Source organism: Scyliorhinus canicula, chromosome 4, assembly GCF_902713615.1.
Source record: "Scyliorhinus canicula chromosome 4, sScyCan1.1, whole genome shotgun sequence".
Classification (NCBI taxonomy): domain Eukaryota; kingdom Metazoa; phylum Chordata; class Chondrichthyes; order Carcharhiniformes; family Scyliorhinidae; genus Scyliorhinus; species Scyliorhinus canicula.
In genome coordinates, this window is record NC_052149.1 from 172,216,410 (window position 1) to 172,234,876 (window position 18,467).

At 47.5% G+C, this 18,467-nt stretch overlaps 1 protein-coding gene across 2 annotated transcripts in view; it reads right to left on the reverse strand.

Annotated features, from left to right (window-relative positions):
• Nucleotides 1–18,467, reverse strand: part of neurl1b (neuralized E3 ubiquitin protein ligase 1B) — a 597,680-nt gene that overhangs the window by 91,824 nt on the left and 487,389 nt on the right. The gene's annotated exons all lie outside the window — the stretch shown is intronic.

Here is an 18,467-nt window from a genome sequence, read left to right on the forward strand (position 1 = left end):
GCCTTGTAGGTGGTGGACAGGCTTTGGGGAGTCAGGAGGTGAGTTACTTGCCGCAGGATTCCTAGCCTCTGACCTTCTCTTGTAGCCACAGTATTTATGTGGCTGGTCCATTTCTGTCTCCGGTCAATGGTAACCCCCAGGATGTTGATAGTGAGGGATTCAGTGACGATAACGTCATTGGATGTCAAGGGGCGATGGTTTGATTCTTTCTTATTGGAGATGGTCATCGCCTGCTATTTGTGTCGTGCAAATGTTATTTTCCACTTGTAGGCCAAGCTTGGATATTGTCCAAGTCTTGCTGCATTTGCATGTGGACTGCTTCAGTGTCTAAGGAGTTGCAAATGGTGCGGAACATTGTTCAATCATCAACGAACATCCCCACATCTGACCTTATGTTGAAATGAAGCAGTTAAAGATGGTTAAGCCCAGGACACTACCTGAGGAACTCCTGTCGCTATTTCTTTATAATGATGTCACCGTTCCTTCACAATCACCAGGTCAAAATCCTCAAACTCCCTCCCTAATAGTACAGTGGGTGTAACAACACCACATAGACTGTAGTGGATCAAGAAGGCAGCTCACCACCACCTTCTCGAGGGCAATTAGGGATGGGCAACAAATGCTGGCTTAGCCAGAGAAGCCAACACCTGGTAAAAAAGGAATTTAAAAAATATTACACATATCATTTAAGAAATAGTCTCAGATAGTGTAACTCAGATCATTTCTGACATACAGTAATGTCAGTGACAACTGACCTACATTTATTTTTACTGTGTTGAATCTGATCTGGGCGTACTAAACTGGGGCTGGGGTAGTGACAGATAAAGCATTTATCCTCCCACCTCTTCCAGTTTGCATTAATGTCCTTTTCGTTTGCATTGCTTCGCTTATATATATACTGCACTGGCCTGCTAGTCGAATAACACCACTCAGGATAAATTCCCCAATAGCTTAAAGGTTGTATGTTCCTCAATAATCAGACACAGTTAAAAATAAAGTTGCTGCACTGACCCACATTAATTCAAAAAGTTGAATAAACATTTTAAAAAAGCTACAGCCATCATTGACATTCTTGAAAAAATCTGCCTTCGTCATAAAAATGGAAATTGAATATTGAGCTGATATGTTGGCCATTTCAATTCCCTATTTATTGGAGCTGAACTTTGAAGTGGATAAGAATATCAGCAGAGCTGGAACATAGGCTGAATGATAGGGAATGTCAGGTCCAACCAGCATAAATGGCTAACTTTATTGTTGCAACAACTTTAGCACACTGAAAGAGCTTCATTTCTAAATGCCATTGTGACAAGCGAATGTATATGTTTTGATATTGTAATAGATCATCAAAGTGGCAGAGAATAGTTAGCGGAAAAAAAATTATAGACATAATGAAAATGAGCATATGAGCATTACAAGTTCAGCTCCATTGTGTTTTTGAGAAAGAAACCAGATGAGATTTCGAAAACGTTTTTACTTATTAGAATGATCTAATTTCAAAATTCATCTTTGATCAGCTGGCCTCTTCCTGATGTCTAAAAGCCTTTGACCCATTTAACCAAAAAGGGCTTGCATTGTTGAAAATGCAAAATCTGCTCAATAGAAAATGAAGACGTGCCCACAAAATGCTCATAAATCCCGAACAGTGATGATTTGAAATATGTACAATATCTGGAGGAGAGACATTTCTAACACATTTAAAATATTCACATAGGAACTGCAAATACATGAGAACAAATAATTAAAATATAATGAAAGCTTGTCCAATCATGTAATTAATGTTGAGTCTAGGGCAGCATGGTGGTGCAGTGGTTAGCACTTCTGCCTCACGGCGCTGAGGTCCCAGGTTTGATCCCGGCTCTAGGTCATTGTCCGTGTGGAACTTGCGCATTCTCCCCGTGTCTGCGTGGGTTTCACCCCCAAAACCCAAAAATGTGCAGGGTAAGTGGATTGGCCACGCTAAATTGCCCCTTAATTGGAAAAAATGAATTGGGTAATCTAAATTTAAAAAAAATAATAATATTGAGTCTTAGGTATGAGAATGGACATCAGGTGAAATGCATCATTTCAAAGGTAGGATTTCTCTATTTGCTGTATTTCTCTAAAATTCCACTGAAGAAAGGCTAATACAACTTATTTGGCCCTGCAGAAGATACATGTGCTGTCAGATGAGCATGGAGTTTGCAATGCTAATGATAAAGTAATTCAGAAGATGTGGGTTTGCAGTTTGTAGTTTTAAATTTTCTCATGGAGGACCAGAGTTCAAATGACAGCTTCAAGTTCAGTTCAGAATTTGGCTTCAAAATTTGTGCCAGTTTTATCAGTTCTGAATTCAACCACAAGATGGGGTGCTTTGCAGCAGAGCAATGGGCCACCCTGGTCAGGACCAACTCACAGCACTTTGACCCATTGTGTTGAATCACATCTCTGGTCAGCCATTCCTAAACCATTCTCTTGGAGGAATTATGGCATCAAGAAATACTGTAGTGATTAATGAGGAAAGGTTATATATGCCATTACATAAAAAAGTAGTGCAAGACCTTCATTGCCCATTCATTTAGTGTCTTTCCCAAATATATCTAATGATCATAAAATTTAATCAGGCTTCCTCCAAACGGATCTCGGAGAAATTCACTCATTAAGAATAAGCAACTGTTAAGAGAGAAATAATGTAGAATACAAAAGAGGTGAAGCATGTCACATCTTAAGTTTACAGTATATGGCTCAAGGTGATGGCAATGATCACAGCCACTCCCTACCCCCCCCCCCCCCCCCCCCCCCCCCCCACCCAATCATTTTGAAAATGACCAATGTGTCTTTGGAGGAGTGTCCAGGAAACTAAACATTGGCCACCAGGTATGACTTGTAAGTTGATGTGGCTCCCATCCAAGCCTTCGAGTTTGATATATTCCCAGCTTGGCTCTCTTCTTGCTCAGTCTGAAGTCTTACAACACCAGGTTACAGGGTTACAGTCCAACAGGTTTGTTTCGAATCACTAGCTTTTGGTGAAAGCTAGTGATTCGAAACAGACCCGTTGGACTTTAACCTGGTGTTGTAAGACTTCTTACTGTGCCCAACCCCAGTCCAATGGTGGCATCTCCTCCTTGCTCAGTCTGTCAGTGTGACCTTTCCGGTTGGTCAAACCTAACTCTGTCACAGGCTAAAGAGGCCAAATACCGCATGTACCGGAGGCTAGATTTTACAACTGGTAATAGATAAGGATTGGTGGTCCTCCTGAGAGCAGTAATTTGTTTTCCAAGAGACAGCGCAACAAGAAAAGGATTTTAGCAGGTCTTCTGATTTTGCACCCCTTACTAAAAGGCAACACAGGGGCCTATTTCTGGTCCTCAATGAAGGAAGTTGGTCAGTTGGCAGTGAAAGTGTAGAGTTTTTTCCATTTGATTCCAGTTTTGTTGTCAACAGATTAAGACCGAGTATAAATCCCTCCTCTCTGAGTAATCCTCCATTGATACATCTTGTTGGAGGATGGGTGCTCTTACTTATAAGTTACTGATCAAAATAGTAGAGTTCACAACATTACCTGTAGGTATTCAGATTTATTAAGCATATCAACAATTATCGTTGACAATAATTAAACTTGTGAGTAACAGCATCACTCATGGCAAAACTTTGTGAGTTCACCTGAGAATTTACACATATTAAGTGCTCAAAGTTAACAAAGTTAATCAGGCCTCATCAAACTCTGAAATGTTTCCCTAGCACTGCTTATTTTATATCTTTTTTCAATCCTATTATACTTTAGCATTATCAAAACTTCCTTTCATCCCCCTTCTATCTGTAACTTCAGCTTTACACATCCTGATTGATCTGTCAATCAAGTCTTTCAGCTGAAGAAAGTTACAGAAATATATGAACTATCAACGACCTTTATAATTTTTTCATCACCCTAGGCCATAATCCTTTGGCAGAAGTAACCTTTCAAGGTTGTCTGCTCATGCAGCTGTTCTTGCATTATCAATTCTTTCAATATTTCCTGCCACTTCCATCAAATTATCATGAAAAATGTCCTCTGGGATTCTCCATCGGCAGGATCTTCCGCTTCGCCGGCAGCGCACCCACGCTGGGTTTCCTGATGCCATGGGGTTGGCCACAATGGTAAACCTGCGGCAACAGAGAATCCCTCTGCCAGCGGGAGTGTGCCACACTACGCCTGAAAATGGAGCTGGTGGGACGAAGAATTCCGCCCGTCATATCTCTTCTGCATCCCTATGATATTAAAAGGTGAATAGTTTACAAGATGCCATGTTGTCTACTGTCTACACACCTAGTCCTGTGTTTTAGAATTCTCAAGGTAAGATCTGTTTATATCAAAGAAATAATCAAACTGCGTATGAGATTCACTGCCATTGAGAAAATTCTGGATACAGTTTATATAAAGAAATTAATATAATTAATATAAAAGCCAATAGCAGTTCATTAATCATTCCCTACGGAGAACCAGGACCAAAGTTATGTCATCATATGTTATATGTCCTCAAAAGATTTTCTTACAGGAAAGGGGACCTAATGCAATAACTTGAGCTGGTCTTCTTCCCAGTTTTTCCCCCTTCTGCTCTCCCTGAAACACATATGACCTGTAAACGAATGAGAATAGGTGGGTATGCTGTTCCTGGTGTCTCACTCATGCTCTGGCCAGTAGAAAGAAAGCATTATCGCTTTGAACTTTTCTTCAACAAAGTAGAGTGACTGAATTTAAGTGGCAAGAGCTTAGATTGTTTTGCACGACTGCATGGTGCCTACTTGTTCGTTCCAATGCACTGAACCACTATTCTACACACTTGGTAAATTTCCAATTTTAACAATGAAAACAATTTTTTTTTCTCGAGTGGAGGAAAAACCAAACACCTTTCAGACCTGAGTCAAATGGCTAGTATTCATTCATAAACCTTGACATTGATTATTGTGGTTGATGTGTTGTGTACTCTGGATCTGTGGAGACTGCGTTTACCTTAGCAATAACATAGACAGGCTACCAACACTTGTAGAAGTACAACTCTATTTTATTTAACTAAGAGCTGTTAAACATACTTGCACTGTGGGTCGACACTATGTTAGATTAACTGAAGACCTATGCTTAACCTGACCAGCCTATACTGCTAGCACATGGTAGATGTTTGTGCTACTGACTGCGGGCTCTGTCTGTCTCAGGGGCTGCATCCCGAATGAGCGGGAAAACTAGTGCCCATTGGTTTTATAGTGACCGTGCCCTGTCTGGTGATTGGCTGCTGTGTTGTGTGTGTTGATTGGTCTTGCAGTGTGTCAGTCAGTGTGTGTCTCTGCACCATCATATATCTACTCCAACTTTGAGACTACGAGCTTTATTAAGACACAAGAAACAACACAGGAATTTGAAATGTCATAACATTCAAGGCTATGGGCCAAGTGCTGGGAAGTGGGATCAGTGTAGAATTAAAGTAGTCTTTTGTTGGTGCAGGCTTGATGGGCAGAAGGCTCCCTTCTGTATTCAATGATTCTATAATAATCGATCTTTCTCAGTTTCTTTAAAACAAATCCAGAAATGACTTGGGAGCACCTCCAGTACTGGAAAGCTATGGGAACCATAGACCCAAAGGTGTGCGCTGCCTCCCAAGCATCTTACACTTATCACATGTCATGTCTCAATTAACTCATATACTTCCACAGATGAATTTTGAATATAGCACCACTCCCCACCCCTGCCTTTGAATGCAGGCCATGCCTTCTTCTTCTAATGCTTCATACTCGAAAGGCTTCTGTTGAAATAAAGGTTCTGGAAAACAACCTCAGTAGTGTTCCAGTTCAGAACTCAAATTTCATTTCACTTCCCATACAGCCTATACTTCCTCAGGAGACTAAGGAAATTCGGCATGTCCACATTAACCCTTACCAACTTTTACAGATGCACCATAGAAAGCATCCTATCGGGCTGCATCACAGCCTGGTATGGCAACTGCTCGGCTCAGGACCGCAAGAAACTTCAGAGAGTCATGAACGCCGCCCAGTCCATCACACGAACCTGCCTCCCATCCATTGACTCCATCTGCACCTCCCGCTGCCTGGGGAAAGCGGGCAGCATAATCAAAGATCCCTCCCACCCGGCTTACTCACTCTTCCAACTTCTTCCATCGGGCAGGAGATTCAGAAGTCTGAGAGCACGCACGAACAGACTTAAAAACAGCTTCTTCCCCACTGTCGCCAGACTCTTAAATGACCCTCTTATGGACTGACCTCATTAACACTACACCCTGTATGCTTCATCCGATGCCAGTGCTTATGTAGTTACATTGTATATCTTGTGTTTCCCTATTATGTATTTTCTTTTATTCCTTTTTCTTCCCATGTACTTATTGATCTGTTGAGCTGCTCGCAGAAAAATACTTTTCACTGTACCTCGGTACACGTGACAATAAACAAATCTAATCCAATCCATTTCCATTTCAATTTCTGTCATTAACTTTCAGAGATTCTATGGGCAGCACGTGGCACAGTGGTTAGCACTTCACCCTAAGGTGCTGAAGACCCGGGTTCGAATACCGGCCCTGGGTCACTGTCTGTGTGGAGTTTGCATATTCTCCCTGTGTCTGTGTGGGTTTCACCCCACTGCCCAAAGATAAGTAGGTTAGGTGGATTGGCCACACTAAATTGCCCGTTAATTGGAAAAAAATAATAATTGGGTACTCTAAATTTATCAAAAAAAACTTTTAGCGAATCTGATTGGACAGGAATATTGTCTTGCCCGGTTTAGCTCAGTTGTCTGGACAGCTGGTTTGTGATGCAGAGTAACGCCAATAGCGCGAGTTCAATCCGGCTGAGATTATTCATGAAGGCCCCACGTTCTCACCTTGCCCCTCGCATGAGAAGTGGTAATCCACAGGTTAAATCACCACCAGTCAGCTCTCATGCTCAAAAGCAGCCTATGGTCATCTGGGACTGTGGCAACTCTTACATTGTTACCCGATACGTCCCAAATCATGGATAAGCAGAAGGTTGAGCTTGTTTGGCCGCCTAATCACAAATGCTTTTTCACTGTAATTGCAAGCAAAAAGTTAATCATCATCTTGTTATTAACTATGCTCAAAGACTTGTTTGGGATTTTATTCAATCTTTTTTATGCCAATTACCACATAATTGCTGTGCAAACAGAAACAACCTACCACATTAACAAATCGCACATTTGTATTGAAGTAGATTCTCAAATTCCAATTGTCTGAACTTCCTAAGTGGGCCTTAGCTTTATTTCAAATATGATTGTCCTTGGAAGCCGGAAAAACATAGCAGTAGGAGCAGTTGAGCAATAATCCATTAGAAGGGCATTTCCAGCTGCAGTGTTTCAAGCAATTGTTTGTACATTGATGGCAATAAATTATAATCATCCACGTCACTCCCCATACAGATCACCACTTGTTTTCTGGATCCCGCTGAATAAAGAATGACAGCCTATTAAACTGTACTTCTGCTTAAAGGGACTGATTCTGTTGGGGATTCGAGAAAAGGTAAATCTGCTAAGGATCCAGTCTCCACAGAGCAATTTGCAAGTTTTGACTCTGGGTATAGATCAGCCGTTTCAATAGATCAATATCAACTTATTAAGTTTATAACTTTATATTGTAGAAATCAATTAAGTGATTTTTCATAGCTAGAAAACCAGGTTAATGAATATTATACATCTTTTTTGACTTTTGGAAAGAATCTTTATTTTGTTCCCAATCAGGAGTATTATGGAACCCACTGTGTTAAAGGATATCTTATTTTAAAATGAATTGCCATATTTAATGGGCACGATTCAGCAGATTCGAGTTAAAGTTAGCTGAACAGCACGTTTAGCAGGGTGTTTCTCAATGCCTGCAGCAGCGAGGAAGACCCCGCTATTTAACAGCACTTTGCCGTTTGTTTTGACCTCAATGAGTAACTCCACGTCGAGGCCACTCTTTAAGTAATTTCCTGCACTACTCACAGAATGGCACACCATCTTTAGAGGCAGCCCGATCTTTCAACGCCCCTCAGCGTGGCTTCAGCACCTGCTACTTAACCCAGCTTACCTCTTCCGAGTCCTTGAACCCTCCCTCACCCCACTTCTTATGGGCAAGGCCCCCCCCCCTGGACCTGCCAGCCATGTGGCAGTCCATGTGATAGTGCCAAGGTGCAAGGCTGGGAGTACCAAGGTGCCTAGGTGCCAGGAGAGTGCCAGCTGCCACCCTGCCCTGTCCAGGGGCTGGTTTAGCACACTGGGCTAAATCGCTGGCTTTTAAAGCAGACCAAGGCAGGCCAGCAGCACGGTTCAATTCCCGTACCAGCCTCCCCGAACTTGCGCCGGAATGTGGCGACTAGGGGCTTTTCACAGTAACTTCATTGAAGCCTACTCGTGACAATAAGCGATTTTCATTTTCATTTTCATTTCACAACCACCCAAGGACCTCAACTCCCCAGCGAGTCCCCTTGAGGTGACATCATGACTGCCCTCACAATTTTGTGAAGCGGTACCAAACGGCACCCGGTTAAGAACTTGCTGACGAGGCTGGTGAATCCCGGGCACTGGGTGAATTGGGCGAGCGCATATTTAAATGAGCCTAATGGTTCATTTAAATATGCACGTCTAGATCTCACCCAGTGAGAACGAGATCCAGATCACGATGCGCTGCTAGGTTCCGTTGAATCTCGTGAGATGTTTCAAGCGTCGCAATTCCCGATGGAGGCCTCTCGCAAGATTCAATGGCCTCGCCCCAAACCAAGTCGGGTGCAACAAGGCCACTGAACCGCGGCCAATGTTACATATTGTGACCTAAAGCAGTGACTACAAAACAAGTACAACTGGTTTCAGTGTGTTGCAGAATGGGTTCAATCATTGTTTGTTTATTGTTTTAGTTTGTATCAGTAACCCTAACCAACACACGCTATTGAAAATGCTGGATTTAAATAAATATTTTCCGAAAGTTTTTTCAATTACCTTTAACTGTTTTAAGACAACAATCAAGTTGGCTGATCTTAGCCAAGATCATAATAGCGACCAGTACTCCTGAACTAAAGAATGGAAAGTCAGGCAAATTTCTGCTTCGTATCACCAGTGAGTAATTAAAAAAATATATATTTTTATTCTCCATTTTCACATTTTCTTCAAAATTTACACCTCACCAGCAAACAGTAAACGGTAACAAATACAATGTCAATCACTTTTTTAACAACAACGATCCCATCCTCCCACCAACCCCCAAACAATGGCCCGCATGACAATATACGCATCAAATAAAATAAAACCTGCCAAGAAAAGAAAAAAGCAATCAGGAATCGCCTATGGTCACCATTGACATATATTGTTCACCCCCCCCCCCCAATCCCACCCCCCCTAATACTCAAAGCTATCCAATCCCCAAAAGTGTACTGTGAATGACACCCATAAATTGTAGACCGTACCTCCCCCCCACAGATTCCTCCCCTCCACTTCCTCTTGTAAACTCCTCCTCCCAGCCTCGGTTCCTTCCCCCAACTTTTCAATCCAGCTAGACTCATCAAAACCTGTTCTACCAGACTCCGAGGGCCGCAGCACCCCCCCCCCCCCCTCCCCCCACCTCACTCCTGTTCACCGGCCGGCTTAAACTGGCCAATGTGGAGCCCCCACACGGGTTTCCTTCCCCCCTTGCCCGGTCCCAGGGAAACAAACAAATCCCCTTTAGCACACAACTCCAGCATACACACCCCAAAGGACCATCATTACAATTGAAAGTCCCAACTCTTCCTTTGTCCAAATATACAGCATCGACTCATTTAGTACATACACCAACACATGGTGAAAAAATAAAGTTACCTGTGGCTACCTGCCACAGTCCTTCGCAAACTCCTCCACCGCTTCCGCCATCCCAAAATAAAAGTCCTTTTATTTGTAGGTCACCCTTAGTTTCACTGGATACACTATGACGCACTGCACCTTGCTGTTGTACAGTGCCTTCTTCACCCGGCAGAAGGCTGCCCGCCTCCTCGCCAACTCCACCGTAATGTCCTGGTATATGCGTATACCAGCTCCAGCCCACTGCACCACCTGCTTCTGCTTTGCGCAGCACAGGACCTTCTCCTTCATGCTGTACCTACGGAAACAAACAGTCACTACTCTTGGCGGCTCACTCGCCTTTGGAATAGGCCTCCACGACCTATGAACTCGATCCAGTTCATATCGAGAGGGATTGTTCCCCTCCCCCAGTAGCTCCGCCAACATTGTGGCAAAATACTCCGTCAGCCTCGGTCCTTCCACCCCTTCGGGCAGACCCACGATCCTCAGATTCTGCCACCTGGATCTGTTTTCCAGGTCTTCCATTTTGGCTTGCAGACCCTTGTTGGTGTCTATCACCCTCCGCAGCTCCTTCCCCATCGAGGTGAGTTGATCACCGTGCTGCGATAATGCCTCTTCCACTTCCTTCTGTGTCTCACCTTGCTCCCGCACCTCCGCCAGTGTGCTCAATACCACCGCCCTCACCGGGGGCAATCGCCTCCTCCACCAGCACTTTCAATACAGCCCCTATTTCCTTCTGCATCGCTTCCATGTGCTTTGTGAACTGTTTTTCAAGTTCCACGGCCATTACCTTGGTCATTTCTTCTGCCGTGAGAAATGTGGCCTCCCCTGGTGCCCCAGCCTCCGCTTCCCTTACAGTTCCACTCGCCGGCGGACTTTCATTGACCCCCTTTTTCACAGCCGTTTTTTTCCCAAACTTGGACATTTCTCCTCACCGTGCCTTCCTACAACTTTTTCAGCCTCCGTTGCCCCCGGGACCGGGCGTTGAAACCCCGAAAATTCTGTAACCGAGCGGGAGCCCTCCAGCATGCGGCTGCCTGCCGTCACTGGAGGTCCCCATCAGTGAGTAATTTAGCGAGGATGTGTAAGGTGAATATCAATGTCACCACTGTCATAATATACATGTAAGTATATCTACTTTATTGTGAGTTCGTTCTGTCCTCAGTGCTTAACTTACAGCTACCTCAATTGCTGCTTGCATGTGCTGCTGCTGCCAGATCCCCCTTCTGTGAAGTGTGCCCTCACTTCCTGTTCCTCTGTATTTATAGCTCTCCTGTGCTCCCTCTAGTGCTTGCTCAGTTGTATTGCACCTACACAGATCTACAATCACCACAATGGCAAGTACCTTTTAAAGATTTTTTTCTGCCTCAAATACCTTCTCCAGTAATGCATTCCAGTTTGCCACCATCTCTCCGGGTGAAAAGTCTTTTTCCTAAATCCCGTCGAAACCTCCTAAGAGGAGGTTTCACCTTAAATTATGCCCCCTTGTTATTGACCCTTCAACTAATGGGAACAGCTGCTTTCTATCCACCCTGTCCATCCCTCATAATCTTACACACCTCGATCACGTCTCCTCTCAGCCTTCTCTGCTCCAAAGAAAACCCGAGCAATCCAGCCTCTTTTCATTGCTAAAGTGCTCCACCACAGGCAACACCTTGGTGAATTTCCTCCATGCTCTCTCTAGTGCAATCACGTCCTTCCTATAGTGTGGTAGCCAGAACAGAACAGAGTACCTCAGCTGTGGCCTAACCAAAACCTTCTACACCTCTCTGCTCTTATAATCTATGCCACGACTGACAAAGGCAACTGTCCCATATGCATTCTTGACTACCCTATTAATCTGCCCTGCCACCTTCAGGGATTTTTGTACAAGCACCCCAAGATTTCTCTGCACCTCTGAGCTTCCTAGTGTCCTGCCATTCATTGAATATCCCTTTGTCTTGTTACTCCTCCTTAAGTGAATCACTTTACACTTTTCAGGGTTGAATTCCACCTCCTTTTAATCTGCCCCTGACCAATCCGTCTATATTTTCCTGAATCCTAAAACCTTCTTCTGCACTGTCAATCACCCGGCCAATCTTCATATCATCTGCAAACTTATTTATCATCCCCACTACATTTTCTTCTATATCGTTCATATATATCACAAAAAATAAGTGACCCAACACTGATCCCTGTGGTATGCCACTGGATACTGGCCTTCAGTCATGCAAACAGCTTTCTACCACCACCCTCTGTCTCCTATCACTAAGCCAATTGTGGATTTAACTTGCCAGGTTACCCTGGGTCCCTTGTGCGTTTACCTTCTTTAACCGTCTCCCATGTGGGAACTTGTCAAAGGCTTTGCTGAAATCCATATAAACTACATCAACTGCACTACCTTCACCTACGTACTTGATCATCTCACAAAACATTCAATCAAATTTGTTGGGCATAACCTCCCTCTGACAAAACCATGTTAATTGTCCCTGGTCAAACTTTGCGTCTCCAACTGGAGATTGATTCTGTCTTTCAGAATTGCCTCCAAGATTTTCCCTACCACTGATGTGAGACTCACTGGACTGTAATTCTACCACTTCTTGAAAAGTGGAACCACATTCGTTATCCTCCAGTCCTTTGTACCTCCCCTGTGGGCAGAGAGGAATTAAAAGTTTGAGTCAGAGCCTGTGCAAAATCCTCCCTCATCTCCCACAGCAGCCTGGGATACAACTCTTCCAGACCAGGGGATTTTTACACTTTCCAGCCCGCCAGAACCACCAATACCTCCTCACTTCCCATGTGAATTCACCGTTGCTTGGTCAAAATCCTAGAACATACTCCCTAGCACCATTGTAGGTGTTCTACAATAAAGGAACAACAGCAGTTCAAGAAGGCAGCTTATCACCATCTTCTCATGGAAAATCGGGATGAGCAATAAATACAGGCCAAGCCATCAACAACCACATTCCACGAACAAATAAATAAATCTAAAAGTGCACTTCAAAATTTCCTTGTGAACTCTTCATCATGTCCCAAATAATGGTAAACTGAGTTCAAATAAATGACAAATGAAGACCACAAATATTTACAACAAAACATGTGTACTGTGAGTCTTTATTCAAATAAGTTATAAAACATCCCGAAAACAAAATAAACACCCATGATCATATGCAATTTTGGATTCCATGAGAATACTTTACCCAAAGTTTAAATTTGGTCTTCTCGACTTCCGGTTGCGGCTATGACCAGCTAAGTCGCACATTTGGCAGCTCCTGCGACAAAGGTGTTTAAGGGCCGATTGGAGGGCCCCGACGGTACTGTAAAGACGAATCCCGGTGGGGGAAGGCTCCCTGAGGAGAGTGAGACCAACTTTATGGTCGGTACTCGGAGTGGGGCGAAAAAAAAAGCAGCAGCAGCTCCCCGAAAAAAGCGGGGGAAGAGGACCAAAATGGCGGCCGGTGGCGCGCTAGAAGATTGGAGAAAATGGGCGGAGGAGCAGCAGGCCGCTCTCCTCCGGTGTTTTACGGAGCTGAAAGTGGAACTCTTAGAGTCCATGAACGCGACGATCACAAGGCTGATGGGGGCCCAGGCGACCCAAGAGGCGTCGATAAGAGAGCTGCAGCAGGAGATGGCGGTGAGGGAGGAGGAAGCCACGGTCCTCGTGGGAAAGGTGGAGGTGCACGAGGCACTCCACCTGAAATGGCAGAGCCGCTTTGAGGAGCTGGACACTCGAATGAGGCGGAAGAACTTGAGGATCCTGGGCCTAGCAGAAGGCCTGGAGGGGCCTGATCTCCCGAAATATGTAGCGGAGATGCTGAGCTCCCTGATGGGAGAGGGGGCCGGTCCATCGCCCCTGGAGCTGGAAGAAGCATATCGGGTCATGGCTAGGCGGCCTAGGGCGAACGAGCCCCCGAGGACGGTGCTGGTGCGATTCCAGCGTTTCTGTGATCGGGAGAAAGTGCTGAGGTGGGCCAAGAGGGAGAAAAGCAGCAAATGGGAGAATTCGACGGTGCGGATATATCAGGACTGGAGTGCGGAGGTGGCAAAGCGGCGGGCCCAGTTTAACCGGACGAAGGCGGTGCTGCACGCAAAGAGGATCAAGTTCGGAATGCTGCAGCCAGCGCGTTTGTGGGTCACCTACAAGGACCAGCACCATTACTTTGAGACCCCAGAGGAGGCATGGACTTTTGTTCGGGAGGAAAAGCTGGACCTGAACTAGAACTTGGGAACGCCGGCGGTCGAGGCCGCCCGAGTACCCTTGACTGATCAAGTGGCCCATGTCTTTCTTAGGCCAGGTCGGAACTTGGTTAAAGTTGATGGATCGTTTGGTTTCTTTGAAACTTGTGTTATGGGGGGTTTCTTTGTTCCTTTTTGTGTGTCTCTTCCCGTTGCCAACTTCCCTTAATTATTGTTGTTGTAGGGGGGGCTTTTTTTTTTTTTTTTTACTGCTTTTTTTTTTTGATCTGTTCTTTAAGGGTTATGGTTACTGCTCTGTTCGATGGAGGGTGATGGTTAAATACGTTATTATTGGGTAGTTATTTAGTTATGCAGGCATAGTTATGTATTTATGTATTTATTTGAGATTTGTTATTTATATTGTTATATTGTTAAGTTGGGGAGGCGGGACGGGGGGGGTGCAAGTTGGTTATGCGTGTTTTCTTTTTCTCTTTTTTCTTCCTCTCGTTTTAAGGGGGCTTTTTTATGGGCTTGGATGGGGACGGGGGTGGAATTGAAGATGGCGGGGTAGGGTGTGGCCGGGCGAAAGCGCGGGCTTTCCCCTGTTTCCCGCGCGCGGGACGGAGGAAGGGGGAGGAGAGAAGAGTGGGGTGTGGCCAGCAATGGCGGCTTTTCCCGCGCTGAAGCGGGGTCAGAGAGGGATGGCAAGGGGGGGGGGAGGCTCCTCCCCCCCCACATCGGGAGGAGTCGGAGTGTGGCAGGGGCAGCCGGGTCAGCGAAAACCAGCTGACTCTCGGGAGTACGATGGTGGATACACCGCGGCTAGGAGGGGTCCTAGCCAGGGGGGGGGGGGGGGGGGGGAAGGGGGGTTAGGGGGGGGATACCGGGTTGCTGCTGGAAAGGCCGAGGACGGGAAGGGAAGAACGGGAGGAGAGAGGGGGAGGGGCCATCGCCATGGGGAACGGGTCAGAAGGGGAGGGTCGACCCGGGGCGAACAGGGGACAGGACATGGCTAACAGACAGGGGAAAGGGACGGGTCGCTCCGCGACCCGGTTGATTACTTGGAACGTGAGGGGGCTGAATGGGCCGGTCAAGAGATCAAGGGTTTTTTCACACCTAAAGGGACTGCAGGCGGATGTGGCAATGTTGCAGGAGACTCACTTGAGAGTAGTAGACCAGGTACGCCTGAGAAGGGGGTGGGTGGGACAGGTGTTCCACTCAGGCTTGGACGCAAAGAACCGGGGGGTGGCGATTTTGGTGGGAAAGAGGGTGTCGTTCGTGGCGGCGCAGGTGGTAGCAGATAAGGAGGGTAGGTACGTGATGGTGAAGGGTAGGCTGCAGGGAGAGAATGTGGTGCTGGTGAATGTGTATGCCCCGAATTGGGATGACGCGGGTTTTATGAGGCGCCTGTTGGGCCTCATTCCGGGTCTGGAGCAGGGGGCCTGATCATGGGGGGGGACTTCAATACAGTGCTCGACCCTGGGCTGGACAGATCGAGTTCCAGGACGAATAGGAGGCCGGCAGCGGCAGAGGTGCTAAGGGGGTTCATGGAGCAGATGGGGGGGGGGGTAGACCCTTGGAGATTTGGCAGGCCAAGGGCGAGGGAGTATTCTTTTTTCTCCCACGTCCACAGGGTGTACTCCAGAATAGACTTTTTTGTACTGAGCAGGGGGCTGATTTCGAGAGTGCAGGACACGGAGTACTCGGCCATTGCGATTTCGGACCATGCACCACACTGGGTAGAGGTAGAACTGGGGGAAGCACGGGACCAGCGCCCGTTGTGGCGCCTGGATGTGGGGCTGCTGGCGGACGATGAGGTGTGCGGAAGGGTCCGGAAGGGCATTGAGAGATATCTGGGCACGAACGACACGGGCGAGGTGAAGGTGGGGGTAGTCTGGGAGGCCCTGAAAGCAGTGATCAGAGGAGAGCTGATCTCCATAAGGGTACACAGAGAAAGGAAGGAGAGGCAGGAGAGGGAGAGACTGGTGGGGGAACTTATAGAAGTGGACAGGAGATATGCGGAGACACCAGAGGAGGGGCTGTTGAGGGAGCGGCGCAGTTTACAGGCCCAGTTTGACCTACTGACCACTAGGAAGGCGGAGACGCAATGGAGAAGGGCACAGGGCGCGGTCTATGAGTACGGGGAAAAGGCGAGCAGGATGCTGGCACACCAGCTGCGCAAGCGAGATGCAGCCAGAGAGATTGGGGGAGTGAGAGAGAAGGGAGGGAACGTAGTGCAGAAGGGGCAAGAGGTGAACGGGGTCTTCAGGGATTTCTACAGGGAATTGTACCGGTCTGAGCCGCCCAGGAGGAGGGGGGGAATGGAGAACTTCCTCGATAGATTGAGGTTCCCAAAGGTCCAGGAGGAACGGGTGGAGGGGCTGGGGGCGCCGATAGAGCTGCAGGAGCTAGTTAAAGGGATAGGCCAGATGCAGGCGGGGAAGGCGCCGGGGCCGGATGGGTTCCCGGTGGAATTTTATAAGACTTGGTGGACTTGGTGGGTCCAGTGCTGGTGCGAGCCTTCAATGAGGCGCGAGAGGGGGGGGTTCTGCCCCCGACAATGTCACAGGCCCTGATCTCCTTGATCCTGAAGCGGGACAAAGACCCTGTACAGTGCGAGTCCTACAGGCCTATCTCCCTCTTGAATGTAGATGCCAAACTGTTGGCAAAGGTCCTGGCAACCAGAATAGAGGATTGTGTGCCAGGGGTAATCCATGAGGACCAGACGGGGTTCGTAAAGGGACGACAACTTAACACAAATGTCCGGAGACTGTTGAATGTGATTATGATGCCAGCAGTGGAGGGGGAGGCTGAGATAGTGGTAGCACTGGATGCGGAGAAGGCATTCGATAGGGTGGAGTGGGAATACCTGTGGGAGACGCTGGAACGGTTTGGGTTTGGGGAGGGATTTATCAAGTGGGTGAAGCTGCTGTATTCGGCCCCGATGGCGAGTGTGGTTACAAACGGGAGGAGGTCAGAGTATTTTGGGCTCCATCGAGGTACCAGGCAGGGATGCCCCCTATCCCCCTTACTATTTGCATTAGCGATCGAACCGTTGGCGATGGCACTGAGGGGTTCAGGGGGGTGGAGAGGACTGACAAGGGGAGGGGAGGAACATCGGGTATCACTCTATGCGGATGATTTGTTGTTGTATGTGGCAGACCCGGAAGGGGGAATGCCGGAGGTAATGGAAATACTAGCGGAGTTTGGGGACTTTTCGGGATATAAATTAAATGTGGGTAAAAGTGAGGTCTTTGTGATACACCCGGGAGATCAGGGGGAGGGAATTGGGCGGCTCCCCTTTAAGAGAGCAGTAAAGAGCTTCAGGTACTTGGGGGTGCAGGTGGCAAGGAACTGGGGGACCCTCCACAAGCTGAACTTTTCAAGGCTGGTGGAGCAGATGGAGGAGGAGTTCAAGAGGTGGGACATGGTACCGCTGTCGCTAGCAGGGAGGGTGCAGTCAGTCAAAATGACGGTCCTCCCGAGGTTCTTGTTTCTGTTCCAGTGCTTGCCCATCTTTCTCCCCAGGGCCTTCTTCAAGAAGGTAACTAGCAGCATTATGGGCTATGTGTGGGCACATGGCACCCCTAGAGTGAGAAGGATTTTCTTGGAACGGAGTAGGGACAGTGGAGGATTAGCGCTACCCAATCTTTCCGGATACTACTGGGCGGCGAACGCATCGATGGTGCGCAAGTGGGTGATGGAGGGGGAGGGGGCAGCTTGGAAAAGTATGGAAAGGGCGTCCTGCGGCAATACAAGCCTGGGGGCGCTAGTAACGGCACCATGGCCGCTCCCCCCCACAATGTATACCACGAGTCCGGTAGTGGCGGCCACCCTTAAAATCTGGGGGCAGTGGAGGCGACACAGGGGGGAAGTGGGGGGTCTGATGGCGGCGCCACTGAGAGGGAACCACAGATTTGTCCCGGGGAACACTGGCGGGGGATTCCAGAGCTGGCACAGGGCGGGCATCAGGCAACTGAGGGACATGTTCATAGAGGGGAGGTTTGCGAGCCTGGGAGAGCTGGAGGAGAAATTTGAGCTCCCCCCGGGGAACACGTTTAGATACCTGCAGGTGAAGGCATTTGCCAGATGACAGGTGGAAGGATTTCCCTTGCTTCCCGATAGAGGGGTGAGTGATAGGGTGCTGTCAGGGGTCTGGGTCGGAGAAGGGAAGGTCTCGGACATCTACAAAATAATGCAGGAGGTGGAGGAGGTATCGATAGAGGAGCTGAAAGACAAGTGGGAAGCGGAGCTGGGAGAGCAGATAGAAGATGGGACATGGGCGGATGCCTTAGAGAGGGTCAATTCGTCGTCGTCGTGCGCAAGGTTGGGCCTCATCCAATTTAAGGTGCTGCACAGAGCCCATATGACGGGGACTAGGATGAGTCGGTTCTTCGGGGGGGAGGACAGGTGTGTTAGGTGTTCGGGAAGCCCTGCGAACCATGTACATATGTTCTGGATGTGTCCGGCACTGGAAGAGTTCTGGGAGGGGGTGGCGGGGACGGTATCGAGAGTGGTGGGAACCAGGGTCAAACCA